Raw genomic sequence first — 27,973 nt, 5'->3', positions numbered from 1 at the left:
GCTCTCTCCGGCTCCCGGAGCCGAAGAAGCGGCTTCTTCGCGCAAAGACGATTGTACCGCTCACAGTGCTCTCTTAGCGCGGCTTCTGCCGAAAGAAGCCCGGGAGCGGCGCTTAGCTCCGGGGAGCATCGTACCTTCGCCTTTAGCGTCTTTTGTGGTCTACATCCTAGCAGAAAGCTTTTCCACTCTGTCTGGCAAGGAAAACCTGCGCGACCACAGAAAACATCTCCCATCGTGTTCTGCACGTTGCACGGAGGTCTGCCAAGTGTTTGCCATAAAGAAAAGAAAATCTGTCCAAAACAGCTTCTTATCGAATATTCATGTGATTGGAAAAGTCAGGAAAGTGGTAATGTACTGTTTTCTATCAGTTGGCAAGCTGCGCACACAATCCCAGGGTTGTACAGCTTCCTTCTTCACCTTTCCGATGCTGCCGCTCTCTCCGGCTCCCGGAGCCGAAGAAGCGGCTTCTTCGCGCAAAGACGATTGTACCGCTCACAGTGCTCTCTTAGCGCGGCTTCTGCCGAAAGAAGCCCGGGAGCGGCGCTTAGCTCCGGAGAGCATCGTACGTGCGTCTTTAGCGTCTTTTGTGGTCTACATCCTAGCAGAAGGCTTTTCCACTCTGTCTGGCAAGGAAAACCTGCGCGAGCACAGAAAACATCTCCCATCGTGTTCTGCACGTTGCACGGAGGTCTGCCAAGTGTTTGCCATAAAGAAAAGAAAATCTGTCCAAAACAGCTTCTTATCGAATATTCATGTGATTGGAAAAGTCAGGAAAGTGGTAAGGTACTGTTTTCTATCAGTTGGCAAGCTGCGCACACAATCCCAGTGTTGTACGGCTTCCTTCTTCACCTTTCCGATGCTGCCGCTCTCTCCGGCTCCCGGAGCCGAAGAAGCGGCTTCTTCGCGCAAAGACGATTGTACCGCTCACAGTGCTCTCTTAGCGCCGCTTCTGCCGAAAGAAGCCCGGGAGCGGCGCTTAGCTCCGGAGAGCATCGTACCTTCAGTCTTTAGCGTCTTTTGTGGTCTACATCCTAGCAGAAGGCTTTTCCACTCTGTCTGGCAAGGAAAACCTGCGCGAGCACAGAAAACATCTCCCATCGTGTTCTGGACGTTGCACGGAGGTCGGCCAAGTGTTTGGCATAAAGAAAAGAAAATCTGTCCAAAACAGCTTCTTATCGAATATTCATGTGATTGGAAAAGTCAGGAAAGTGGTAAGGTACTGTTTTCTATCAGTTGGCAAGCTGCGCACACAATCCCAGTGTTGTACAGCTTCCTTCTTCACCTTTCCGATGCTGCCGCTCTCTCCGGCTCCCGGAGCCGAAGAAGCGGCTTCTTCGCGCAAAGACGATTCTACCGCTCACAGTGCTCTCTTAGCGCGGCTTCTGCCGAAAGAAGCCCGGGAGCGGCGCTTAGCTCCGGAGAGCATCGTACCTTCGTCTTTAGCGTCTTTTGTGGTCTACATCCTAGCAGAAAGCTTTTCCACTCTGTCTGGCAAGGAAAACCTGCGCGAGCACAGAAAACATCTCCCATCGTGTTCTGCACGTTGCACGGAGGTCTGCCAAGTGTTTGCCATAAAGAAAAGAAAATCTGTCCAAAACAGCTTCTTATCGAATATTCATGTGATTGGAAAAGTCAGGAAAGTGGTAAGGTACTGTTTTCTATCAGTTGGCAAGCTGCGCACACAATCCCAGTGTTGTACGGCTTCCTTCTTCACCTTTCCGATGCTGCCGCTCTCTCCGGCTCCCGGAGCCGAAGAAGCGGCTTCTTCGCGCAAAGACGATTGTACCGCTCACAGTGCTCTCTTAGCGCGGCTTCTGCCGAAAGAAGCCCGGGAGCGGCGCTTAGCTCCGGAGAGCATCGTACCTTCGCCTTTAGCGTCTTTTGTGGTCTACATCCTAGCAGAAAGCTTTTCCACTCTGTCTGGCAAGGAAAACCTGCGCGAGCACAGAAAACATCTCCCATCGTGTTCTGCACGTTGCACGGAGGTCTGCCAAGTGTTTGCCATAAAGAAAAGAAAATCTGTCCAAAACAGCTTCTTATCGAATATTCATGTGATTGGAAAAGTCAGGAAAGTGGTAAGGTACTGTTTTCTATCAGTTGGCAAGCTGCGCACACAATCCCAGTGTTGTACGGCTTCCTTCTTCACCTTTCCGATGCTGCCGCTCTCTCCGGCTCCCGGAGCCGAAGAAGCGGCTTCTTCGCGCAAAGACGATTGTACCGCTCACAGTGCTCTCTTAGCGCGGCTGCTGCCGAAAGAAGCCCGGGAGCGGCGCTTAGCTCCGGAGAGCATCGTACCTTCGCCTTTAGCGTCTTTTGTGGTCTACATCCTAGCAGAAAGCTTTTCCACTCTGTCTGGCAAGGAAAACCTGCGCGAGCACAGAAAACATCTCCCATCGTGTTCTGCACGTTGCACGGAGGTCTGCCAAGTGTTTGCCATAAAGAAAAGAAAAGTGGTCCAAAACAGCTTCTTATCGAATATTCATGTGATTGGAAAAGTCAGGAATGTGGTACTGTACTGTTTTCTATCAGTTGGCAAGCTGCGCACACAATCCCAGTGTTGTACAGCTTCCTTCTTCACCTTTCCGATGCTGCCGCTCTCTCCGGCTCCCGGAGCCGAAGAAGCGGCTTCTTCGCGCAAAGACGATTGTACCGCTCACAGTGCTCTCTTAGCGCGGCTTCTGCCGAAAGAAGCCCGGGAGCGGCGCTTAGCTCCGGAGAGCATCGTACCTTCGTCTTTAGCGTCTTTTGTGGTCTACAACCTAGCAGAAAGCTTTCCCACTCTGTCTGGCAAGGAAAACCTGCGCGACCACAGAAAACATCTCCCATCGTGTTCTGCACGTTGCACGGAGGTCGGCCAAGTGTTTGGCATAAAGAAAAGAAAATCTGTCCAAAACAGCTTCTTATCGAATATTCATGTGATTGGAAAAGTCAGGAATGTGGTACTGTACTGTTTTCTATCAGTTGGCAAGCTGCGCACACAATCCCAGTGTTGTACAGCTTCCTTCTTCACCTTTCCGATGCTGCCGCTCTCTCCGGCTCCCGGAGCCGAAGAAGCGGCTTCTTCGCGCAAAGACGATTGTACCGCTCACAGTGCTCTCTTAGCGCCGCTTCTGCCGAAAGAAGCCCGGGAGCGGCGCTTAGCTCCGGAGAGCATCGTACCTTCGCCTTTAGCGTCTTTTGTGGTCTACATCCTAGCAGAAGGCTTTTCCACTCTGTCTGGCAAGGAAAACCTGCGCGAGCACAGAAAACATCTCCCATCGTGTTCTGCACGTTGCACGGAGGTCGGCCAAGTGTTTGGCATAAAGAAAAGAAAAGGTGTCCAAAACAGCTTCTTATCGAATATTCATGTGATTGGAAAAGTCAGGAAAGTGGTAATGTACTGTTTTCTATCAGTTGGCAAGCTGCGCACACAATCCCAGTGTTGTACAGCTTCCTTCTTCACCTTTCCGATGCTGCCGCTCTCTCCGGCTCCCGGAGCCGAAGAAGCGGCTTCTTCGCGCAAAGACGATTGTACCGCTCACAGTGCTCTCTTAGCGCGGCTTCTGCCGAAAGAAGCCCGGGAGCGGCGCTTAGCTCCGGAGAGCATCGTACCTTCAGTCTTTAGCGTCTTTTGTGGTCTACATCCTAGCAGAAGGCTTTTCCACTCTGTCTGGCAAGGAAAACCTGCACGACCACAGAAAACATCTCCCATCGTGTTCTGGACGTTGCACGGAGGTCTGCCAAGTGTTTGGCATAAAGAAAAGAAAAGTGGTCCAAAACAGCTTCTTATCGAATATTCATGTGATTGGAAAAGTCAGGAAAGTGGTAAGGTACTGTTTTCTATCAGTTGGCAAGCTGCGCACACAATCCCAGTGTTGTACAGCTTCCTTCTTCACCTTTCCGATGCTGCCGCTCTCTCCGGCTCCCGGAGCCGAAGAAGCGGCTTCTTCGCGCAAAGACGATTGTACCGCTCACAGTGCTCTCTTAGCGCGGCTTCTGCCGAAAGAAGCCCGGGAGCGGCGCTTAGCTCCGGAGAGCATCGTACCTTCGCCTTTAGCGTCTTTTGTGGTCTACATCCTAGCAGAAAGCTTTTCCACTCTGTCTGGCAAGGAAAACCTGCGCGAGCACAGAAAACATCTCCCATCGTGTTCTGGACGTTGCACGGAGGTCGGCCAAGTGTTTGGCATAAAGAAAAGAAAATCTGTCCAAAACAGCTTCTTATCGAATATTCATGTGATTGGAAAAGTCAGGAATGTGGTAATGTACTGTTTTCTATCAGTTGGCAAGCTGCGCACACAATCCCAGTGTTGTACAGCTTCCTTCTTCACCTTTCCGATGCTGCCGCTCTCTCCGGCTCCCGGAGCCGAAGAAGCGGCTTCTTCGCGCAAAGACGATTGTACCGCTCACAGTGCTCTCTTAGCGCGGCTTCTGCCGAAAGAAGCCCGGGAGCGGCGCTTAGCTCCGGAGAGCATCGTACCTTCGCCTTTAGCGTCTATTGTGGTCTACATCCTAGCAGAAATCTTTTCCACTCTGTCTGGCAAGGAAAACCTGCGCGAGCACAGAAAACATCTCCCATCGTGTTCTGGACGTTGCACGGAGATCTGCCAAGTGTTTGACAAGAAGAAAAGAAAAGCTGTCCAAAACAGCTTCTTATCGAATATTCATGTGATTGGAAAAGTCAGGAAAGTGGTAATGTACTGTTTCCTATCAGTTGGCAAGCTGCGCACACAATCCCAGTGTTGTACAGCTTCCTTCTTCACCTTTCCGATGCTGCCGCTCTCTCCGGCTCCCGGAGCCGAAGAAGCGGCTTCTTCGCGCAAAGACGATTGTACCGCTCACAGTGCTCTCTTAGCGCGGCTTCTGCCGAAAGAAGCCCGGGAGCGGCGCTTAACTCCGGGGAGCATCGTACCTTCGCCTTTAGCGTCTTTTGTGGTCTACATCCTAGCAGAAAGCTTTTCCTCTCTGTCTGGCAAGGAAAACCTGCGCGACCACAGAAAACATCTCCCATCGTGTTCTGGACGTTGCACGGAGATCTGCCAAGTGTTTGCCATAAAGAAAAGAAAATCTGTCCAAAACAGCTTCTTATCGAATATTCATGTGATTGGAAAAGTCAGGAAAGTGGTACTGTACTGTTTTCTATCAGTTGGCAAGCTGCGCACACAATCCCAGTGTTGTACAGCTTCCTTCTTCACCTTTCCGATGCTGCCGCTCTCTCCGGCTCCCGGAGCCGAAGAAGCGGCTTCTTCGCGCAAAGACGATTGTACCGCTCACAGCGCTCTCTTAGCGCGGCTTCTGCCGAAAGAAGCCCGGGAGCGGCGCTTAGCTCCGGAGAGCATCGTACGTGCGTCTTTAGCGTCTTTTGTGGTCTACATCCTAGCAGAAGGCTTTTCCACTCTGTCTGGCAAGGAAAACCTGCGCGAGCACAGAAAACATCTCCCATCGTGTTCTGCACGTTGCACGGAGGTCTGCCAAGTGTTTGCCATAAAGAAAAGAAAATCTGTCCAAAACAGCTTCTTATCGAATATTCATGTGATTGGAAAAGTCAGGAAAGTGGTAATGTACTGTTTTCTATCAGTTGGCAAGCTGCGCACACAATCCCAGGGTTGTACAGCTTCCTTCTTCACCTTTCCGATGCTGCCGCTCTCTCCGGCTCCCGGAGCCGAAGAAGCGGCTTCTTCGCGCAAAGACGATTGTACCGCTCACAGTGCTCTCTTAGCGCGGCTTCTGCCGAAAGAAGCCCGGGAGCGGCGCTTAGCTCCGGAGAGCATCGTACCTTCGCCTTTAGCGTCTTTTGTGGTCTACATCCTAGCAGAAGGCTTTTCCACTCTGTCTGGCAAGGAAAACCTGCGCGAGCACAGAAAACATCTCCCATCGTGTTCTGGACGTTGCACGGAGGTCTGCCAAGTGTTTGGCATAAAGAAAAGAAAATCTGTCCAAAACAGCTTCTTATCGAATATTCATGTGATTGGAAAAGTCAGGAAAGTGGTAATGTACTGTTTTCTATCAGTTGGCAAGCTGCGCACACAATCCCAGTGTTGTACAGCTTCCTTCTTCACCTTTCCGATGCTGCCGCTCTCTCCGGCTCCCGGAGCCGAAGAAGCGGCTTCTTCGCGCAAAGACGATTGTACCGCTCACAGTGCTCTCTTAGCGCCGCTTCTGCCGAAAGAAGCCCGGGAGCGGCGCTTAGCTCCGGAGAGCATCGTACCTTCGCCTTTAGCGTCTTTTGTGGTCTACATCCTAGCAGAAAGCTTTTCCACTCTGTCTGGCAAGGAAAACCTGCGCGAGCACAGAAAACATCTCCCATCGTGTTCTGGACGTTGCACGGAGGTCGGCCAAGTGTTTGGCATAAAGAAAAGAAAATCTGTCCAAAACAGCTTCTTATCGAATATTCATGTGATTGGAAAAGTCAGGAAAGTGGTAATGTACTGTTTTCTATCAGTTGGCGAGCTGCGCACACAATCCCAGTGTTGTACAGCTTCCTTCTTCACCTTTCCGATGCTGCCGCTCTCTCCGGCTCCCGGAGCCGAAGAAGCGGCTTCTTCGCGCAAAGACGATTGTACCGCTCACAGTGCTCTCTTAGCGCGGCTTCTGCCGAAAGAAGCCCGGGAGCGGCGCTTAGCTCCGGGGAGCATCGTACGTTCGCCTTTAGCGTCTTTTGTGGTCTACATCCTAGCAGAAAGCTTTTCCACTCTGTCTGGCAAGGAAAACCTGCGCGAGCACAGAAAACATCTCCCATCGTGTTCTGGACGTTGCACGGAGATCTGCCAAGTGTTTGCCATAAAGAAAAGAAAATCTGTCCAAAACAGCTTCTTATCGAATATTCATGTGATTGGAAAAGTCAGGAAAGTGGTACTGTACTGTTTTCTATCAGTTGGCAAGCTGCGCACACAATCCCAGTGTTGTACAGCTTCCTTCTTCACCTTTCCGATGCTGCCGCTCTCTCCGGCTCCCGGAGCCGAAGAAGCGGCTTCTTCGCGCAAAGACGATTGTACCGCTCACAGTGCTCTCTTAGCGCGGCTTCTGCCGAAAGAAGCCCGGGAGCGGCGCTTAGCTCCGGAGAGCATCGTACCTTCAGTCTTTAGCGTCTTTTGTGGTCTACATCCTAGCAGAAGGCTTTTCCACTCTGTCTGGCAAGGAAAACCTGCGCGAGCACAGAAAACATCTCCCATCGTGTTCTGCACGTTGCACGGAGGTCTGCCAAGTGTTTGGCATAAAGAAAAGAAAATCTGTCCAAAACAGCTTCTTATCGAATATTCATGTGATTGGAAAAGTCAGGAAAGTGGTAATGTACTGTTTTCTATCAGTTGGCAAGCTGCGCACACAATCCCAGTGTTGTACGGCTTCCTCCTTCACCTTTCCGATGCTGCCGCTCTCTCCGGCTTCCGGAGCCGAAGAAGCGGCTTCTTCGCGCAAAGACGATTGTACCGCTCACAGTGCTCTCTTAGCGCCGCTTCTGCCGAAAGAAGCCCGGGAGCGGCGCTTAGCTCCGGAGAGCATCGTACCTTCAGTCTTTAGCGTCTTTTGTGGTCTACATGCTAGCAGAAAGCTTTTCCACTCTGTCTGGCAAGGAAAACCTGCGCGACCACAGAAAACATCTCCCATCGTGTTCTGGACGTTGCACGGAGGTCTGCCAAGTGTTTGGCATAAAGAAAAGAAAATCTGTCCAAAACAGCTTCTTATCGAATATTCATGTGATTGGAAAAGTCAGGAAAGTGGTAATGTACTGTTTTCTATCAGTTGGCAAGCTGCGCACACAATCCCAGTGTTGTACGGCTTCCTTCTTCACCTTTCCGATGCTGCCGCTCTCTCCGGCTGGCGGACGCGAAGAAGCGGCTTCTTCGCGCAAAGACGATTCTACCGCTCACAGTGCTCTCTTAGCGCCGCTTCTGCCGAAAGAAGCCCGGGAGCGGCGCTTAGCTCCGGAGAGCATCGTACCTTCAGTCTTTAGCGTCTTTTGTGGTCTACATGCTAGCAGAAAGCTTTTCCACTCTGTCTGGCAAGGAAAACCTGCGCGAGCACAGAAAACATCTCCCATCGTGTTCTGGACGTTGCACGGAGGTCTGCCAAGTGTTTGGCATAAAGAAAAGAAAATCTGTCCAAAACAGCTTCTTATCGAATATTCATGTGATTGGAAAAGTCAGGAAAGTGGTAATGTACTGTTTTCTATCAGTTGGCAAGCTGCGCACACAATCCCAGTGTTGTACGGCTTCCTTCTTCACCTTTCCGATGCTGCCGCTCTCTCCAGCTCCCGGAGCCGAAGAAGCGGCTTCTTCGCGCAAAGACGATTGTACCGCTCACAGTGCTCTCTTAGCGCGGCTTCTGCCGAAAGAAGCCCGGGAGCGGCGCTTAGCTCCGGAGAGCATCGTACCTTCAGTCTTTAGCGTCTTTTGTGGTCTACATCCTAGCAGAAGGCTTTTCCACTCTGTCTGGCAAGGAAAACCTGCGCGAGCACAGAAAACATCTCCCATCGTGTTCTGCACGTTGCACGGAGGTCTGCCAATTGTTTGCCATAAAGAAAAGAAAATCTGTCCAAAACAGCTTCTTATCGAATATTCATGTGATTGGAAAAGTCAGGAATGTGGTAATGTACTGTTTTCTATCAGTTGGCAAGCTGCGCACACAATCCCAGTGTTGTACAGCTTCCTTCTTCACCTTTCCGATGCTGCCGCTCTCTCCGGCTCACGGAGCCGAAGAAGCGGCTTCTTCGCGCAAAGACGATTCTACCGCTCACAGTGCTCTCTTAGCGCGGCTTCTGCCGAAAGAAGCCCGGGAGCGGCGCTTAGCTCCGGAGAGCATCGTACCTTCGCCTTTAGCGTCTTTTGTGGTCTACATCCTAGCAGAAAGCTTTTCCACTCTGTCTGGCAAGGAAAACCTGCGCGAGCACAGAAAACATCTCCCATCGTGTTCTGGACGTTGCACGGAGGTCGGCCAAGTGTTTGGCATAAAGAAAAGAAAATCTGTCCAAAACAGCTTCTTATCGAATATTCATGTGATTGGAAAAGTCAGGAAAGTGGTAATGTACTGTTTTCTATCAGTTGGCAAGCTGCGCACACAATCCCAGTGTTGTACAGCTTCCTTCTTCACCTTTCCGATGCTGCCGCTCTCTCCGGCTCCCGGAGCCGAAGAAGCGGCTTCTTCGCGCAAAGACGATTGTACCGCTCACAGTGCTCTCTTAGCGCCGCTTCTGCCGAAAGAAGCCCGGGAGCGGCGCTTAGCTTCGGGGAGCATCGTACCTTCGCCTTTAGCGTCTTTTGTGGTCTACATCCTAGCAGAAAGCTTTTCCACTCTGTCTGGCAAGGAAAACCTGCGCGAGCACAGAAAACATCTCCCATCGTGTTCTGCACGTTGCACGGAGGTCTGCCAAGTGTTTGCCATAAAGAAAAGAAAATCTGTCCAAAACAGCTTCTTATCGAATATTCATGTGATTGGAAAAGTCAGGAAAGTGGTACTGTACTGTTTTCTATCAGTTGGCAAGCTGCGCACACAATCCCAGTGTTGTACAGCTTCCTTCTTCACCTTTCCGATGCTGCCGCTCTCTCCGGCTCCCGGAGCCGAAGAAGCGGCTTCTTCGCGCAAAGACGATTGTACCGCTCACAGTGCTCTCTTAGCGCGGCTTCTGCCGAAAGAAGCCCGGGAGCGGCGCTTAGCTCCGGAGAGCATCGTACCTTCGTCTTTAGTGTCTTTTGTGGTCTACATCCTAGCAGAAAGCTTTTCCACTCTGTCTGGCAAGGAAAACCTGCGCGAGCACAGAAAACATCTCCCATCGTGTTCTGCACGTTGCACGGAGGTCTGCCAAGTGTTTGCCATAAAGAAAAGAAAATCTGTCCAAAACAGCTTCTTATCGAATATTCATGTGATTGGAAAAGTCAGGAAAGTGGTAAGGTACTGTTTTCTATCAGTTGGCAAGCTGCGCACACAATCCCAGTGTTGTACGGCTTCCTTCTTCACCTTTCCGATGCTGCCGCTCTCTCCGGCTCCCGGAGCCGAAGAAGCGGCTTCTTCGCGCAAAGACGATTGTACCGCTCACAGTGCTCTCTTAGCGCCGCTTCTGCCGAAAGAAGCCCGGGAGCGGCGCTTAGCTCCGGAGAGCATAGTACCTTCGTCTTTAGCGTCTTTTGTGGTCTACATCCTAGCAGAAAGCTTTCCCACTCTGTCTGGCAAGGAAAACCTGCGCGAGCACAGAAAACATCTCCCATCGTGTTCTGCACGTTGCACGGAGGTCGGCCAAGTGTTTGGCATAAAGAAAAGAAAAGCTGTCCAAAACAGCTTCTTATCGAATATTCATGTGATTGGAAAAGTCAGGAAAGTGGTAATGTACTGTTTTCTATCAGTTGGCCAGCTGCGCACACAATCCCAGTGTTGTACAGCTTCCTTCTTCACCTTTCCGATGCTGCCGCTCTCTCCGGCTCCCGGAGCCGAAGAAGCGGCTTCTTCGCGCAAAGACGATTCTACCGCTCACAGTGCTCTCTTAGCGCCGCTTCTGCCGAAAGAAGCCCGGGAGCGGCGCTTAGCTCCGGGGAGCATCGTACCTTCGCCTTTAGCGTCTTTTGTGGTCTACATCCTAGCAGAAAGCTTTTCCACTCTGTCTGGCAAGGAAAACCTGCGGGAGCACAGAAAACATCTCCCATCGTGTTCTGGACGTTGCACGGAGATCTGCCAAGTGTTTGCCATAAAGAAAAGAAAATCTGTCCAAAACAGCTTCTTATCGAATATTCATGTGATTGGAAAAGTCAGGAAAGTGGTAATGTACTGTTTTCTATCAGTTGGCAAGCTGCGCACATAATCCCAGTGTTGTACAGCTTCCTTCTTCACCTTTCCGATGCTGCCGCTCTCTCCGGCTCCCGGAGCCGAAGAAGCGGCTTCCTCGCGCAAAGACGATTGTACCGCTCACAGTGCTCTCTTAGCGCGGCTTCTGCCGAAAGAAGCCCGGGAGCGGCGCTTAGCTCCGGAGAGCATCGTACCTTCAGTCTTTAGCGTCTTTTGTGGTCTACATCCTAGCAGAAGGCTTTTCCACTCTGTCTGGCAAGGAAAACCTGCGCGACCACAGAAAACATCTCCCATCGTGTTCTGCACGTTGCACGGAGGTCTGCCAAGTGTTTGCCATAAAGAAAAGAAAATCTGTCCAAAACAGCTTCTTATCGAATATTCATGTGATTGGAAAAGTCAGGAAAGTGGTAAGGTACTGTTTTCTATCAGTTGGCAAGCTGCGCACACAATCCCAGTGTTGTACGGCTTCCTTCTTCACCTTTCCGATGCTGCCGCTCTCTCCGGCTCCCGGAGCCGAAGAAGCGGCTTCTTCGCGCAAAGACGATTGTACCGCTCACAGTGCTCTCTTAGCGCGGCTTCTGCCGAAAGAAGCCCGGGAGCGGCGCTTAGCTCCGGAGAGCATCGTACCTTCGCCTTTAGCGTCTTTTGTGGTCTACATCCTAGCAGAAAGCTTTTCCACTCTGTCTGGCAAGGAAAACCTGCGCGAGCACAGAAAACATCTCCCATCGTGTTCTGCACGTTGCACGGAGGTCTGCCAAGTGTTTGCCATAAAGAAAAGAAAATCTGTCCAAAACAGCTTCTTATCGAATATTCATGTGATTGGAAAAGTCAGGAAAGTGGTACTGTACTGTTTTCTATCAGTTGGCAAGCTGCGCACACAATCCCAGTGTTGTACAGCTTCCTTCTTCACCTTTCCGATGCTGCCGCTCTCTCCGGCTCCCAGAGCCGAAGAAGCGGCTTCTTCGCGCAAAGACGATTGTACCGCTCACAGTGCTCTCTTAGCGCGGCTTCTGCCGAAAGAAGCCCGGGAGCGGCGCTTAGCTCCGGAGAGCATCGTACCTTCGTCTTTAGTGTCTTTTGTGGTCTACATCCTAGCAGAAAGCTTTTCCACTCTGTCTGGCAAGGAAAACCTGCGCGAGCACAGAAAACATCTCCCATCGTGTTCTGCACGTTGCACGGAGGTCTGCCAAGTGTTTGCCATAAAGAAAAGAAAATCTGTCCAAAACAGCTTCTTATCGAATATTCATGTGATTGGAAAAGTCAGGAAAGTGGTAAGGTACTGTTTTCTATCAGTTGGCAAGCTGCGCACACAATCCCAGTGTTGTACGGCTTCCTTCTTCACCTTTCCGATGCTGCCGCTCTCTCCGGCTCCCGGAGCCGAAGAAGCAGCTTCTTCGCGCAAAGACGATTGTACCGCTCACAGTGCTCTCTTAGCGCCGCTTCTGCCGAAAGAAGCCCGGGAGCGGCGCTTAGCTCCGGAGAGCATAGTACCTTCGTCTTTAGCGTCTTTTGTGGTCTACATCCTAGCAGAAAGCTTTCCCACTCTGTCTGGCAAGGAAAACCTGCGCGAGCACAGAAAACATCTCCCATCGTGTTCTGCACGTTGCACGGAGGTCGGCCAAGTGTTTGGCATAAAGAAAAGAAAAGCTGTCCAAAACAGCTTCTTATCGAATATTCATGTGATTGGAAAAGTCAGGAAAGTGGTAATGTACTGTTTTCTATCAGTTGGCCAGCTGCGCACACAATCCCAGTGTTGTACAGCTTCCTTCTTCACCTTTCCGATGCTGCCGCTCTCTCCGGCTCCCGGAGCCGAAGAAGCGGCTTCTTCGCGCAAAGACGATTCTACCGCTCACAGTGCTCTCTTAGCGCCGCTTCTGCCGAAAGAAGCCCGGGAGCGGCGCTTAGCTCCGGGGAGCATCGTACCTTCGCCTTTAGCGTCTTTTGTGGTCTACATCCTAGCAGAAAGCTTTTCCACTCTGTCTGGCAAGGAAAACCTGCGGGAGCACAGAAAACATCTCCCATCGTGTTCTGGACGTTGCACGGAGATCTGCCAAGTGTTTGCCATAAAGAAAAGAAAATCTGTCCAAAACAGCTTCTTATCGAATATTCATGTGATTGGAAAAGTCAGGAAAGTGGTAATGTACTGTTTTCTATCAGTTGGCAAGCTGCGCACATAATCCCAGTGTTGTACAGCTTCCTTCTTCACCTTTCCGATGCTGCCGCTCTCTCCGGCTCCCGGAGCCGAAGAAGCGGCTTCCTCGCGCAAAGACGATTGTACCGCTCACAGTGCTCTCTTAGCGCGGCTTCTGCCGAAAGAAGCCCGGGAGCGGCGCTTAGCTCCGGAGAGCATCGTACGTGCGTCTTTAGCGTCTTTTGTGGTCTACATCCTAGCAGAAGGCTTTTCCACTCTGTCTGGCAAGGAAAACCTGCGCGACCACAGAAAACATCTCCCATCGTGTTCTGCACGTTGCACGGAGGTCTGCCAAGTGTTTGCCATAAAGAAAAGAAAATCAGTCCAAAACAGCTTCTTATCGAATATTCATGTGATTGGAAAAGTCAGGAAAGTGGTAAGGTACTGTTTTCTATCAGTTGGCAAGCTGCGCACACAATCCCAGTGTTGTACGGCTTCCTTCTTCACCTTTCCGATGCTGCCGCTCTCTCCGGCTCCCGGAGCCGAAGAAGCGGCTTCTTCGCGCAAAGACGATTGTACCGCTCACAGTGCTCTCTTAGCGCGGCTTCTGCCGAAAGAAGCCCGGGAGCGGCGCTTAGCTCCGGAGAGCATCGTACCTTCGCCTTTAGCGTCTTTTGTGGTCTACATCCTAGCAGAAAGCTTTTCCACTCTGTCTGGCAAGGAAAACCTGCGCGAGCACAGAAAACATCTCCCATCGTGTTCTGCACGTTGCACGGAGGTCTGCCAAGTGTTTGCCATAAAGAAAAGAAAATCTGTCCAAAACAGCTTCTTATCGAATATTCATGTGATTGGAAAAGTCAGGAAAGTGGTACTGTACTGTTTTCTATCAGTTGGCAAGCTGCGCACACAATCCCAGTGTTGTACAGCTTCCTTCTTCACCTTTCCGATGCTGCCGCTCTCTCCGGCTCCCAGAGCCGAAGAAGCGGCTTCTTCGCGCAAAGACGATTGTACCGCTCACAGTGCTCTCTTAGCGCGGCTTCTGCCGAAAGAAGCCCGGGAGCGGCGCTTAGCTCCGGAGAGCATCGTACCTTCGTCTTTAGTGTCTTTTGTGGTCTACATCCTAGCAGAAAGCTTTTCCACTCTGTCTGGCAAGGAAAACCTGCGCGAGCACAGAAAACATCTCCCATCGTGTTCTGCACGTTGCACGGAGGTCTGCCAAGTGTTTGCCATAAAGAAAAGAAAATCTGTCCAAAACAGCTTCTTATCGAATATTCATGTGATTGGAAAAGTCAGGAAAGTGGTAAGGTACTGTTTTCTATCAGTTGGCAAGCTGCGCACACAATCCCAGTGTTGTACGGCTTCCTTCTTCACCTTTCCGATGCTGCCGCTCTCTCCGGCTCCCGGAGCCGAAGAAGCGGCTTCTTCGCGCAAAGACGATTGTACCGCTCACAGTGCTCTCTTAGCGCCGCTTCTGCCGAAAGAAGCCCGGGAGCGGCGCTTAGCTCCGGAGAGCATAGTACCTTCGTCTTTAGCGTCTTTTGTGGTCTACATCCTAGCAGAAAGCTTTCCCACTCTGTCTGGCAAGGAAAACCTGCGCGAGCACAGAAAACATCTCCCATCGTGTTCTGCACGTTGCACGGAGGTCGGCCAAGTGTTTGCCATAAAGAAAAGAAAAGCTGTCCAAAACAGCTTCTTATCGAATATTCATGTGATTGGAAAAGTCAGGAAAGTGGTAATGTACTGTTTTCTATCAGTTGGCCAGCTGCGCACACAATCCCAGTGTTGTACAGCTTCCTTCTTCACCTTTCCGATGCTGCCGCTCTCTCCGGCTCCCGGAGCCGAAGAAGCGGCTTCTTCGCGCAAAGACGATTCTACCGCTCACAGTGCTCTCTTAGCGCCGCTTCTGCCGAAAGAAGCCCGGGAGCGGCGCTTAGCTCCGGGGAGCATCGTACCTTCGCCTTTAGCGTCTTTTGTGGTCTACATCCTAGCAGAAAGCTTTTCCACTCTGTCTGGCAAGGAAAACCTGCGGGAGCACAGAAAACATCTCCCATCGTGTTCTGGACGTTGCACGGAGATCTGCCAAGTGTTTGCCATAAAGAAAAGAAAATCTGTCCAAAACAGCTTCTTATCGAATATTCATGTGATTGGAAAAGTCAGGAAAGTGGTAATGTACTGTTTTCTATCAGTTGGCAAGCTGCGCACATAATCCCAGTGTTGTACAGCTTCCTTCTTCACCTTTCCGATGCTGCCGCTCTCTCCGGCTCCCGGAGCCGAAGAAGCGGCTTCCTCGCGCAAAGACGATTGTACCGCTCACAGTGCTCTCTTAGCGCGGCTTCTGCCGAAAGAAGCCCGGGAGCGGCGCTTAGCTCCGGAGAGCATCGTACGTGCGTCTTTAGCGTCTTTTGTGGTCTACATCCTAGCAGAAGGCTTTTCCACTCTGTCTGGCAAGGAAAACCTGCGCGACCACAGAAAACATCTCCCATCGTGTTCTGCACGTTGCACGGAGGTCTGCCAAGTGTTTGCCATAAAGAAAAGAAAATCTGTCCAAAACAGCTTCTTATCGAATATTCATGTGATTGGAAAAGTCAGGAAAGTGGTAAGGTACTGTTTTCTATCAGTTGGCAAGCTGCGCACACAATCCCAGTGTTGTACGGCTTCCTTCTTCACCTTTCCGATGCTGCCGCTCTCTCCGGCTCCCGGAGCCGAAGAAGCGGCTTCTTCGCGCAAAGACGATTGTACCGCTCACAGTGCTCTCTTAGCGCCGCTTCTGCCGAAAGAAGCCCGGGAGCGGCGCTTAGCTCCGGAGAGCATCGTACCTTCGCCTTTAGCGTCTTTTGTGGTCTACATCCTAGCAGAAAGCTTTTCCACTCTGTCTGGCAAGGAAAACCTGCGCGAGCACAGAAAACATCTCCCATCGTGTTCTGCACGTTGCACGGAGGTCTGCCAAGTGTTTGCCATAAAGAAAAGAAAAGTGGTCCAAAACAGCTTCTTATCGAATATTCATGTGATTGGAAAAGTCAGGAATGTGGTACTGTACTGTTTTCTATCAGTTGGCAAGCTGCGCACACAATCCCAGTGTTGTACAGCTTCCTTCTTCACCTTTCCGATGCTGCCGCTCTCTCCGGCTCCCGGAGCCGAAGAAGCGGCTTCTTCGCGCAAAGACGATTGTACCGCTCACAGTGCTCTCTTAGCGCGGCTTCTGCCGAAAGAAGCCCGGGAGCGGCGCTTAGCTCCGGAGAGCATCGTACCTTCGTCTTTAGCGTCTTTTGTGGTCTACAACCTAGCAGAAAGCTTTCCCACTCTGTCTGGCAAGGAAAACCTGCGCGACCACAGAAAACATCTCCCATCGTGTTCTGCACGTTGCACGGAGGTCGGCCAAGTGTTTGGCATAAAGAAAAGAAAATCTGTCCAAAACAGCTTCTTATCGAATATTCATGTGATTGGAAAAGTCAGGAATGTGGTACTGTACTGTTTTCTATCAGTTGGCAAGCTGCGCACACAATCCCAGTGTTGTACAGCTTCCTTCTTCACCTTTCCGATGCTGCCGCTCTCTCCGGCTCCCGGAGCCGAAGAAGCGGCTTCTTCGCGCAAAGACGATTGTACCGCTCACAGTGCTCTCTTAGCGCCGCTTCTGCCGAAAGAAGCCCGGGAGCGGCGCTTAGCTCCGGGGAGCATCGTACCTTCGCCTTTAGCGTCTTTTGTGGTCTACATCCTAGCAGAAGGCTTTTCCACTCTGTCTGGCAAGGAAAACCTGCGGGAGCACAGAAAACATCTCCCATCGTGTTCTGCACGTTGCACGGAGGTCGGCCAAGTGTTTGGCATAAAGAAAAGAAAATCTGTCCAAAACAGCTTCTTATCGAATATTCATGTGATTGGAAAAGTCAGGAAAGTGGTAATGTACTGTTTCCTATCAGTTGGCAAGCTGCGCACACAATCCCAGTGTTGTACAGCTTCCTTCTTCACCTTTCCGATGCTGCCGCTCTCTCCGGCTCCCGGAGCCGAAGAAGCGGCTTCTTCGCGCAAAGACGATTGTACCGCTCACAGTGCTCTCTTAGCGCGGCTTCTGCCGAAAGAAGCCCGGGAGCGGCGCTTAGCTCCGGAGAGCATCGTACCTTCAGTCTTTAGCGTCTTTTGTGGTCTACATCCTAGCAGAAGGCTTTTCCACTCTGTCTGGCAAGGAAAACCTGCGCGAGCACAGAAAACATCTCCCATCGTGTTCTGGACGTTGCACGGAGGTCTGCCAAGTGTTTGGCATAAAGAAAAGAAAAGTGGTCCAAAACAGCTTCTTATCGAATATTCATGTGATTGGAAAAGTCAGGAAAGTGGTAAGGTACTGTTTTCTATCAGTTGGCAAGCTGCGCACACAATCCCAGGGTTGTACAGCTTCCTTCTTCACCTTTCCGATGCTGCCGCTCTCTCCGGCTCCCGGAGCCGAAGAAGCGGCTTCTTCGCGCAAAGACGATTGTACCGCTCACAGTGCTCTCTTAGCGCGGCTTCTGCCGAAAGAAGCCCGGGAGCGGCGCTTAGCTCCGGAGAGCATCGTACCTTCGCCTTTAGCGTCTTTTGTGGTCTACATCCTAGCAGAAAGCTTTTCCACTCTGTCTGGCAAGGAAAACCTGCGCGAGCACAGAAAACATCTCCCATCGTGTTCTGGACGTTGCACGGAGGTCTGCCAAGTGTTTGGCATAAAGAAAAGAAAATCTGTCCAAAACAGCTTCTTATCGAATATTCATGTGATTGGAAAAGTCAGGAAAGTGGTAAGGTACTGTTTTCTATCAGTTGGCAAGCTGCGCACACAATCCCAGTGTTGTACAGCTTCCTTCTTCACCTTTCCGATGCTGCCGCTCTCTCCGGCTCCCGGAGCCGAAGAAGCGGCTTCTTCGCGCAAAGACGATTGTACCGCTCACAGTGCTCTCTTAGCGCGGCTTCTGCCGAAAGAAGCCCGGGAGCGGCGCTTAGCTCCGGAGAGCATCGTACCTTCGCCTTTAGCGTCTTTTGTGGTCTACATCCTAGCAGAAAGCTTTTCCACTCTGTCTGGCAAGGAAAACCTGCGCGAGCACAGAAAACATCTCCCATCGTGTTCTGGACGTTGCACGGAGGTCTGCCAAGTGTTTGACAAGAAGAAAAGAAAAGCTGTCCAAACAGCTTCTTATCGAATATTCATGTGATTGGAAAAGTCAGGAAAGTGGTAATGTACTGTTTCCTATCAGTTGGCAAGCTGCGCACACAATCCCAGTGTTGTACAGCTTCCTTCTTCACCTTTCCGATGCTGCCGCTCTCTCCGGCTCCCGGAGCCGAAGAAGCGGCTTCTTCGCGCAAAGACGATTGTACCGCTCACAGTGCTCTCTTAGCGCCGCTTCTGCCGAAAGAAGCCCGGGAGCGGCGCTTAGCTCCGGGGAGCATCGTACCTTCGCCTTTAGCGTCTTTTGTGGTCTACATCCTAGCAGAAAGCTTTTCCACTCTGTCTGGCAAGGAAAACCTGCGCGACCACAGAAAACATCTCCCATCGTGTTCTGGACGTTGCACGGAGATCTGCCAAGTGTTTGCCATAAAGAAAAGAAAATCTGTCCAAAACAGCTTCTTATCGAATATTCATGTGATTGGAAAAGTCAGGAAAGTGGTACTGTACTGTTTTCTATCAGTTGGCAAGCTGCGCACACAATCCCAGTGTTGTACAGCTTCCTTCTTCACCTTTCCGATGCTGCCGCTCTCTCCGGCTCCCGGAGCCGAAGAAGCGGCTTCTTCGCGCAAAGACGATTGTACCGCTCACAGTGCTCTCTTAGCGCGGCTTCTGCCGAAAGAAGCCCGGGAGCGGCGCTTAGCTCCGGAGAGCATCGTACCTTCGCCTTTAGCGTCTTTTGTGGTCTACATCCTAGCAGAAAGCTTTTCCACTCTGTCTGGCAAGGAAAACCTGCGCGAGCACAGAAAACATCTCCCATCGTGTTCTGGACGTTGCACGGAGGTCTGCCAAGTGTTTGACAAGAAGAAAAGAAAAGCTGTCCAAAACAGCTTCTTATCGAATATTCATGTGATTGGAAAAGTCAGGAAAGTGGTAATGTACTGTTTCCTATCAGTTGGCAAGCTGCGCACACAATCCCAGTGTTGTACGGCTTCCTTCTTCACCTTTCCGATGCTGCCGCTCTCTCCGGCTCCCGGAGCCGAAGAAGCGGCTTCTTCGCGCAAAGACGATTGTACCGCTCACAGTGCTCTCTTAGCGCCGCTTCTGCCGAAAGAAGCCCGGGAGCGGCGCTTAGCTCCGGGGAGCATCGTACCTTCGCCTTTAGCGTCTTTTGTGGTCTACATCCTAGCAGAAAGCTTTTCCACTCTGTCTGGCAAGGAAAACCTGCGCGACCACAGAAAACATCTCCCATCGTGTTCTGGACGTTGCACGGAGATCTGCCAAGTGTTTGCCATAAAGAAAAGAAAATCTGTCCAAAACAGCTTCTTATCGAATATTCATGTGATTGGAAAAGTCAGGAAAGTGGTACTGTACTGTTTTCTATCAGTTGGCAAGCTGCGCACACAATCCCAGTGTTGTACAGCTTCCTTCTTCACCTTTCCGATGCTGCCGCTCTCTCCGGCTCCCGGAGCCGAAGAAGCGGCTTCTTCGCGCAAAGACGATTGTACCGCTCACAGTGCTCTCTTAGCGCGGCTTCTGCCGAAAGAAGCCCGGGAGCGGCGCTTAGCTCCGGAGAGCATCGTACCTTCGTCTTTAGCGTCTTTTGTGGTCTACATCCTAGCAGAAGGCTTTTCCACTCTGTCTGGCAAGGAAAACCTGCGCGACCACAGAAAACATCTCCCATCGTGTTCTGGACGTTGCACGGAGGTCTGCCAAGTGTTTGCCATAAAGAAAAGAAAATCTGTCCAAAACAGCTTCTTATCGAATATTCATGTGATTGGAAAAGTCAGGAAAGTGGTAATGTACTGTTTTCTATCAGTTGGCAAGCTGCGCACACAATCCCAGTGTTGTACGGCTTCCTTCTTCACCTTTCCGATGCTGCCGCTCTCTCCGGCTCCCGGAGCCGAAGAAGCGGCTTCTTCGCGCAAAGACGATTGTACCGCTCACAGTGCTCTCTTAGCGCGGCTTCTGCCGAAAGAAGCCCGGGAGCGGCGCTTAGCTCCGGAGAGCATCGTACGTGCGTCTTTAGCGTCTTTTGTGGTCTACATCCTAGCAGAAGGCTTTTCCACTCTGTCTGGCAAGGAAAACCTGCGCGAGCACAGAAAACATCTCCCATCGTGTTCTGCACGTTGCACGGAGGTCTGCCAAGTGTTTGCCATAAAGAAAAGAAAATCTGTCCAAAACAGCTTCTTATCGAATATTCATGTGATTGGAAAAGTCAGGAAAGTGGTAAGGTACTGTTTTCTATCAGTTGGCAAGCTGCGCACACAATCCCAGTGTTGTACAGCTTCCTTCTTCACCTTTCCGATCATGCCGCTCTCTCCGGCTCCCGGAGCCGAAGAAGCGGCTTCTTCGCGCAAAGACGATTCTACCGCTCACAGTGCTCTCTTAGCGCGGCTTCTGCCGAAAGAAGCCCGGGAGCGGCGCTTAGCTCCGGGGAGCATCGTACCTTCGCCTTTAGCGTCTTTTGTGGTCTACATCCTAGCAGAAAGCTTTTCCACTCTGTCTGGCAAGGAAAACCTGCGCGAGCACAGAAAACATCTCCCATCGTGTTCTGCACGTTGCACGGAGGTCTGCCAAGTGTTTGCCATAAAGAAAAGAAAATCAGTCCAAAACAGCTTCTTATCGAATATTCATGTGATTGGAAAAGTCAGGAAAGTGGTACTGTACTGTTTTCTATCAGTTGGCAAGCTGCGCACACAATCCCAGGGTTGTACAGCTTCCTTCTTCACCTTTCCGATGCTGCCGCTCTCTCCGGCTCCCGGAGCCGAAGAAGCGGCTTCTTCGCGCAAAGACGATTGTACCGCTCACAGTGCTCTCTTAGCGCCGCTTCTGCCGAAAGAAGCCCGGGAGCGGCGCTTAGCTCCGGAGAGCATCGTACGTGCGTCTTTAGCGTCTTTTGTGGTCTACATCCTAGCAGAAGGCTTTTCCACTCTGTCTGGCAAGGAAAACCTGCGCGACCACAGAAAACATCTCCCATCGTGTTCTGCACGTTGCACGGAGGTCTGCCAAGTGTTTGGCATAAAGAAAAGAAAATCTGTCCAAAACAGCTTCTTATCGAATATTCATGTGATTGGAAAAGTCAGGAATGTGGTAATGTACTGTTTTCTATCAGTTGGCAAGCTGCGCACACAATCCCAGTGTTGTACAGCTTCCTTCTTCACCTTTCCGATGCTGCCGCTCTCTCCGGCTCCCGGAGCCGAAGAAGCGGCTTCTTCGCGCAAAGACGATTCTACCGCTCACAGTGCTCTCTTAGCGCGGCTTCTGCCGAAAGAAGCCCGGGAGCGGCGCTTAGCTCCGGAGAGCATCGTACCTTCGCCTTTAGCGTCTTTTGTGGTCTACATCCTAGCAGAAAGCTTTTCCACTCTGTCTGGCAAGGAAAACCTGCGGGAGCACAGAAAACATCTCCCATCGTGTTCTGGACGTTGCACGGAGGTCGGCCAAGTGTTTGGCATAAAGAAAAGAAAATCTGTCCAAAACAGCTTCTTATCGAATATTCATGTGATTGGAAAAGTCAGGAAAGTGGTAATGTACTGTTTTCTATCAGTTGGCAAGCTGCGCACACAATCCCAGTGTTGTACAGCTTCCTTCTTCACCTTTCCGATGCTGCCGCTCTCTCCGGCTCCCGGAGCCGAAGAAGCGGCTTCTTCGCGCAAAGACGATTGTACCGCTCACAGTGCTCTCTTAGCGCGGCTTCTGCCGAAAGAAGCCCGGGAGCGGCGCTTAGCTCCGGGGAGCATCGTACCTTCGCCTTTAGCGTCTTTTGTGTTCTACATCCTAGCAGAAAGCTTTTCCACTCTGTCTGGCAAGGAAAACCTGCGCGAGCACAGAAAACATCTCCCATCGTGTTCTGCACGTTGCACGGAGGTCTGCCAAGTGTTTGCCATAAAGAAAAGAAAATCTGTCCAAAACAGCTTCTTATCGAATATTCATGTGATTGGAAAAGTCAGGAAAGTGGTACTGTACTGTTTTCTATCAGTTGGCAAGCTGCGCACACAATCCCAGTGTTGTACAGCTTCCTTCTTCACCTTTCCGATGCTGCCGCTCTCTCCGGCTCCCGGAGCCGAAGAAGCGGCTTCTTCGCGCAAAGACGATTGTACCGCTCACAGTGCTCTCTTAGCGCGGCTTCTGCCGAAAGAAGCCCGGGAGCGGCGCTTAGCTCCGGAGAGCATCGTACCTTCGCCTTTAGCGTCTTTTGTGGTCTACATCCTAGCAGAAAGCTTTTCCACTCTGTCTGGCAAGGAAAACCTGCGCGAGCACAGAAAACATCTCCCATCGTGTTCTGCACGTTGCACGGAGGTCTGCCAAGTGTTTGCCATAAAGAAAAGAAAAGTGGTCCAAAACAGCTTCTTATCGAATATTCATGTGATTGGAAAAGTCAGGAATGTGGTACTGTACTGTTTTCTATCAGTTGGCAAGCTGCGCACACAATCCCAGTGTTGTACAGCTTCCTTCTTCACCTTTCCGATGCTGCCGCTCTCTCCGGCTCCCGGAGCCGAAGAAGCGGCTTCTTCGCGCAAAGACGATTGTACCGCTCACAGTGCTCTCTTAGCGCGGCTTCTGCCGAAAGAAGCCCGGGAGCGGCGCTTAGCTCCGGAGAGCATCGTACCTTCGTCTTTAGCGTCTTTTGTGGTCTACAACCTAGCAGAAAGCTTTCCCACTCTGTCTGGCAAGGAAAACCTGCGCGACCACAGAAAACATCTCCCATCGTGTTCTGCACGTTGCACGGAGGTCGGCCAAGTGTTTGGCATAAAGAAAAGAAAATCTGTCCAAAACAGCTTCTTATCGAATATTCATGTGATTGGAAAAGTCAGGAATGTGGTACTGTACTGTTTTCTATCAGTTGGCAAGCTGCGCACACAATCCCAGTGTTGTACAGCTTCCTTCTTCACCTTTCCGATGCTGCCGCTCTCTCCGGCTCCCGGAGCCGAAGAAGCGGCTTCTTCGCGCAAAGACGATTGTACCGCTCAGAGTGCTCTCTTAGCGCCGCTTCTGCCGAAAGAAGCCTGGGAGCGGCGCTTAGCTCCGGAGAGCATCGTACCTTCGCCTTTAGCGTCTTTTGTGGTCTACATGCTAGCAGAAAGCTTTTCCACTCTGTCTGGCAAGGAAAACCTGCGCGAGCACAGAAAACATCTCCCATCGTGTTCTGCACGTTGCACGGAGGTCGGCCAAGTGTTTGGCATAAAGAAAAGAAAATCTGTCCAAAACAGCTTCTTATCGAATATTCATGTGATTGGAAAAGTCAGGAAAGTGGTAATGTACTGTTTTCTATCAGTTGGCAAGCTGCGCACACAATCCCAGTGTTGTACAGCTTCCTTCTTCACCTTTCCGATGCTGCCGCTCTCTCCGGCTCCCGGAGCCGAAGAAGCGGCTTCTTCGCGCAAAGACGATTGTACCGCTCACAGTGCTCTCTTAGCGCGGCTTCTGCCGAAAGAAGCCCGGGAGCGGCGCTTAGCTCCGGAGAGCATCGTACCTTCAGTCTTTAGCGTCTTTTGTGGTCTACATCCTAGCAGAAGGCTTTTCCACTCTGTCTGGCAAGGAAAACCTGCGCGAGCACAGAAAACATCTCCCATCGTGTTCTGCACGTTGCACGGAGGTCTGCCAAGTGTTTGGCATAAAGAAAAGAAAATCTGTCCAAAACAGCTTCTTATCGAATATTCATGTGATTGGAAAAGTCAGGAAAGTGGTAATGTACTGTTTTCTATCAGTTGGCAAGCTGCGCACACAATCCCAGTGTTGTACGGCTTCCTCCTTCACCTTTCCGATGCTGCCGCTCTCTCCGGCTTCCGGAGCCGAAGAAGCGGCTTCTTCGCGCAAAGACAATTGTACCGCTCACAGTGCTCTCTTAGCGCCGCTTCTGCCGAAAGAAGCCCGGGAGCGGCGCTTCGCTCCGGAGAGCATCGTACCTTCAGTCTTTAGCGTCTTTTGTGGTCTACATGCTAGCAGAAAGCTTTTCCACTCTGTCTGGCAAGGAAAACCTGCGCGACCACAGAAAACATCTCCCATCGTGTTCTGGACGTTGCACGGAGGTCTGCCAAGTGTTTGGCATAAAGAAAAGAAAATCTGTCCAAAACAGCTTCTTATCGAATATTCATGTGATTGGAAAAGTCAGGAAAGTGGTAATGTACTGTTTTCTATCAGTTGGCAAGCTGCGCACACAATCCCAGTGTTGTACAGCTTCCTTCTTCACCTTTCCGATGCTGCCGCTCTCTCCGGCTCCCGGAGCCGAAGAAGCGGCTTCTTCGCGCAAAGACGATTGTACCGCTCACAGTGCTCTCTTAGCGCGGCTTCTGCCGAAAGAAGCCCGGGAGCGGCGCTTAGCTCCGGAGAGCATCGTACCTTCAGTCTTTAGCGTCTTTTGTGGTCTACATGCTAGCAGAAAGCTTTTCCACTCTGTCTGGCAAGGAAAACCTGCGCGAGCACAGAAAACATCTCCCATCGTGTTCTGGACGTTGCACGGAGGTCTGCCAAGTGTTTGGCATAAAGAAAAGAAAATCTGTCCAAAACAGCTTCTTATCGAATATTCATGTGATTGGAAAAGTCAGGAAAGTGGTAAGGTACTGTTTTCTATCAGTTGGCAAGCTGCGCACACAATCCCAGTGTTGTACGGCTTCCTTCTTCACCTTTCCGATGCTGCCGCTCTCTCCAGCTCCCGGAGCCGAAGAAGCGGCTTCTTCGCGCAAAGACGATTGTACCGCTCACAGTGCTCTCTTAGCGCGGCTTCTGCCGAAAGAAGCCCGGGAGCGGCGCTTAGCTCCGGAGAGCATCGTACCTTCAGTCTTTAGCGTCTTTTGTGGTCTACATCCTAGCAGAAGGCTTTTCCACTCTGTCTGGCAAGGAAAACCTGCGCGACCACAGAAAACATCTCCCATCGTGTTCTGCACGTTGCACGGAGGTCTGCCAAGTGTTTGCCATAAAGAAAAGAAAATCTGTCCAAAACAGCTTCTTATCGAATATTCATGTGATTGGAAAAGTCAGGAAAGTGGTAAGGTACTGTTTTCTATCAGTTGGCAAGCTGCGCACACAATCCCAGTGTTGTACGGCTTCCTTCTTCACCTTTCCGATGCTGCCGCTCTCTCCGGCTCCCGGAGCCGAAGAAGCGGCTTCTTCGCGCAAAGACGATTCTACCGCTCACAGTGCTCTCTTAGCGCGGCTTCTGCCGAAAGAAGCCCGGGAGCGGCGCTTAGCTCCGGAGAGCATCGTACCTTCGCCTTTAGCGTCTTTTGTGGTCTACATCCTAGCAGAAAGCTTTTCCACTCTGTCTGGCAAGGAAAACCTGCGCGAGCACAGAAAACATCTCCCATCGTGTTCTGCACGTTGCACGGAGGTCTGCCAAGTGTTTGGCATAAAGAAAAGAAAAGTGGTCCAAAACAGCTTCTTATCGAATATTCATGTGATTGGAAAAGTCAGGAATGTGGTACTGTACTGTTTTCTATCAGTTGGCAAGCTGCGCACACAATCCCAGTGTTGTACAGCTTCCTTCTTCACCTTTCCGATGCTGCCGCTCTCTCCGGCTCCCGGAGCCGAAGAAGCGGCTTCTTCGCGCAAAGACGATTGTACCGCTCACAGTGCTCTCTTAGCGCGGCTTCTGCCGAAAGAAGCCCGGGAGCGGCGCTTAGCTCCGGAGAGCATCGTACCTTCGCCTTTAGCGTCTTTTGTGGTCTACATCCTAGCAGAAAGCTTTTCCACTCTGTCTGGCAAGGAAAACCTGCGCGAGCACAGAAAACATCTCCCATCGTGTTCTGGACGTTGCACGGAGGTCTGCCAAGTGTTTGACAAGAAGAAAAGAAAAGCTGTCCAAAACAGCTTCTTATCGAATATTCATGTGATTGGAAAAGTCAGGAAAGTGGTAATGTACTGTTTCCTATCAGTTGGCAAGCTGCGCACACAATCCCAGTGTTGTACAGCTTCCTTCTTCACCTTTCCGATGCTGCCGCTCTCTCCGGCTCCCGGAGCCGAAGAAGCGGCTTCTTCGCGCAAAGACGATTGTACCGCTCACAGTGCTCTCTTAGCGCCGCTTCTGCCGAAAGAAGCCCGGGAGCGGCGCTTAGCTCCGGGGAGCATCGTACCTTCGCCTTTAGCGTCTTTTGTGGTCTACATCCTAGCAGAAAGCTTTTCCACTCTGTCTGGCAAGGAAAACCTGCGCGACCACAGAAAACATCTCCCATCGTGTTCTGGACGTTGCACGGAGATCTGCCAAGTGTTTGCCATAAAGAAAAGAAAATCTGTCCAAAACAGCTTCTTATCGAATATTCATGTGATTGGAAAAGTCAGGAAAGTGGTAAGGTACTGTTTTCTATCAGTTGGCAAGCTGCGCACACAATCCCAGTGTTGTACAGCTTCCTTCTTCACCTTTCCGATGCTGCCGCTCTCTCCGGCTCCCGGAGCCGAAGAAGCGGCTTCTTCGCGCAAAGACGATTGTACCGCTCACAGTGCTCTCTTAGCGCGGCTTCTGCCGAAAGAAGCCCGGGAGCGGCGCTTAGCTCCGGAGAGCATCGTACCTTCGCCTTTAGCGTCTTTTGTGGTCTACATCCTAGCAGAAAGCTTTTCCACTCTGTCTGGCAAGGAAAACCTGCGCGAGCACAGAAAACATCTCCCATCGTGTTCTGGACGTTGCACGGAGGTCTGCCAAGTGTTTGACAAGAAGAAAAGAAAAGCTGTCCAAAACAGCTTCTTATCGAATATTCATGTGATTGGAAAAGTCAGGAAAGTGGTAAGGTACTGTTTCCTATCAGTTGGCAAGCTGCGCACACAATCCCAGTGTTGTACGGCTTCCTTCTTCACCTTTCCGATGCTGCCGCTCTCTCCGGCTCCCGGAGCCGAAGAAGCGGCTTCTTCGCGCAAAGACGATTGTACCGCTCACAGTGCTCTCTTAGCGCCGCTTCTGCCGAAAGAAGCCCGGGAGCGGCGCTTAGCTCCGGGGAGCATCGTACCTTCGCCTTTAGCGTCTTTTGTGGTCTACATCCTAGCAGAAAGCTTTTCCACTCTGTCTGGCAAGGAAAACCTGCGCGACCACAGAAAACATCTCCCATCGTGTTCTGGACGTTGCACGGAGATCTGCCAAGTGTTTGCCATAAAGAAAAGAAAATCTGTCCAAAACAGCTTCTTATCGAATATTCATGTGATTGGAAAAGTCAGGAAAGTGGTACTGTACTGTTTTCTATCAGTTGGCAAGCTGCGCACACAATCCCAGTGTTGTACAGCTTCCTTCTTCACCTTTCCGATGCTGCCGCTCTCTCCGGCTCCCGGAGCCGAAGAAGCGGCTTCTTCGCGCAAAGACGATTGTACCGCTCACAGTGCTCTCTTAGCGCGGCTTCTGCCGAAAGAAGCCCGGGAGCGGCGCTTAGCTCCGGAGAGCATCGTACCTTCGTCTTTAGCGTCTTTTGTGGTCTACATCCTAGCAGAAGGCTTTTCCACTCTGTCTGGCAAGGAAAACCTGCGCGACCACAGAAAACATCTCCCATCGTGTTCTGGACGTTGCACGGAGGTCTGCCAAGTGTTTGCCATAAAGAAAAGAAAATCTGTCCAAAACAGCTTCTTATCGAATATTCATGTGATTGGAAAAGTCAGGAAAGTGGTAATGTACTGTTTTCTATCAGTTGGCAAGCTGCGCACACAATCCCAGTGTTGTACGGCTTCCTTCTTCACCTTTCCGATGCTGCCGCTCTCTCCGGCTCCCGGAGCCGAAGAAGCGGCTTCTTCGCGCAAAGACGATTGTACCGCTCACAGTGCTCTCTTAGCGCGGCTTCTGCCGAAAGAAGCCCGGGAGCGGCGCTTAGCTCCGGAGAGCATCGTACGTGCGTCTTTAGCGTCTTTTGTGGTCTACATCCTAGCAGAAGGCTTTTCCACTCTGTCTGGCAAGGAAAACCTGCGCGAGCACAGAAAACATCTCCCATCGTGTTCTGCACGTTGCACGGAGGTCTGCCAAGTGTTTGCCATAAAGAAAAGAAAATCTGTCCAAAACAGCTTCTTATCGA

This window comes from Ammospiza caudacuta, chromosome 7 (genome assembly GCF_027887145.1).
Source record: "Ammospiza caudacuta isolate bAmmCau1 chromosome 7, bAmmCau1.pri, whole genome shotgun sequence".
In the NCBI taxonomy this organism is placed as follows: Eukaryota; Metazoa; Chordata; class Aves; order Passeriformes; family Passerellidae; genus Ammospiza; species Ammospiza caudacuta.
This window is presented reverse-complemented; position numbering follows the sequence as displayed.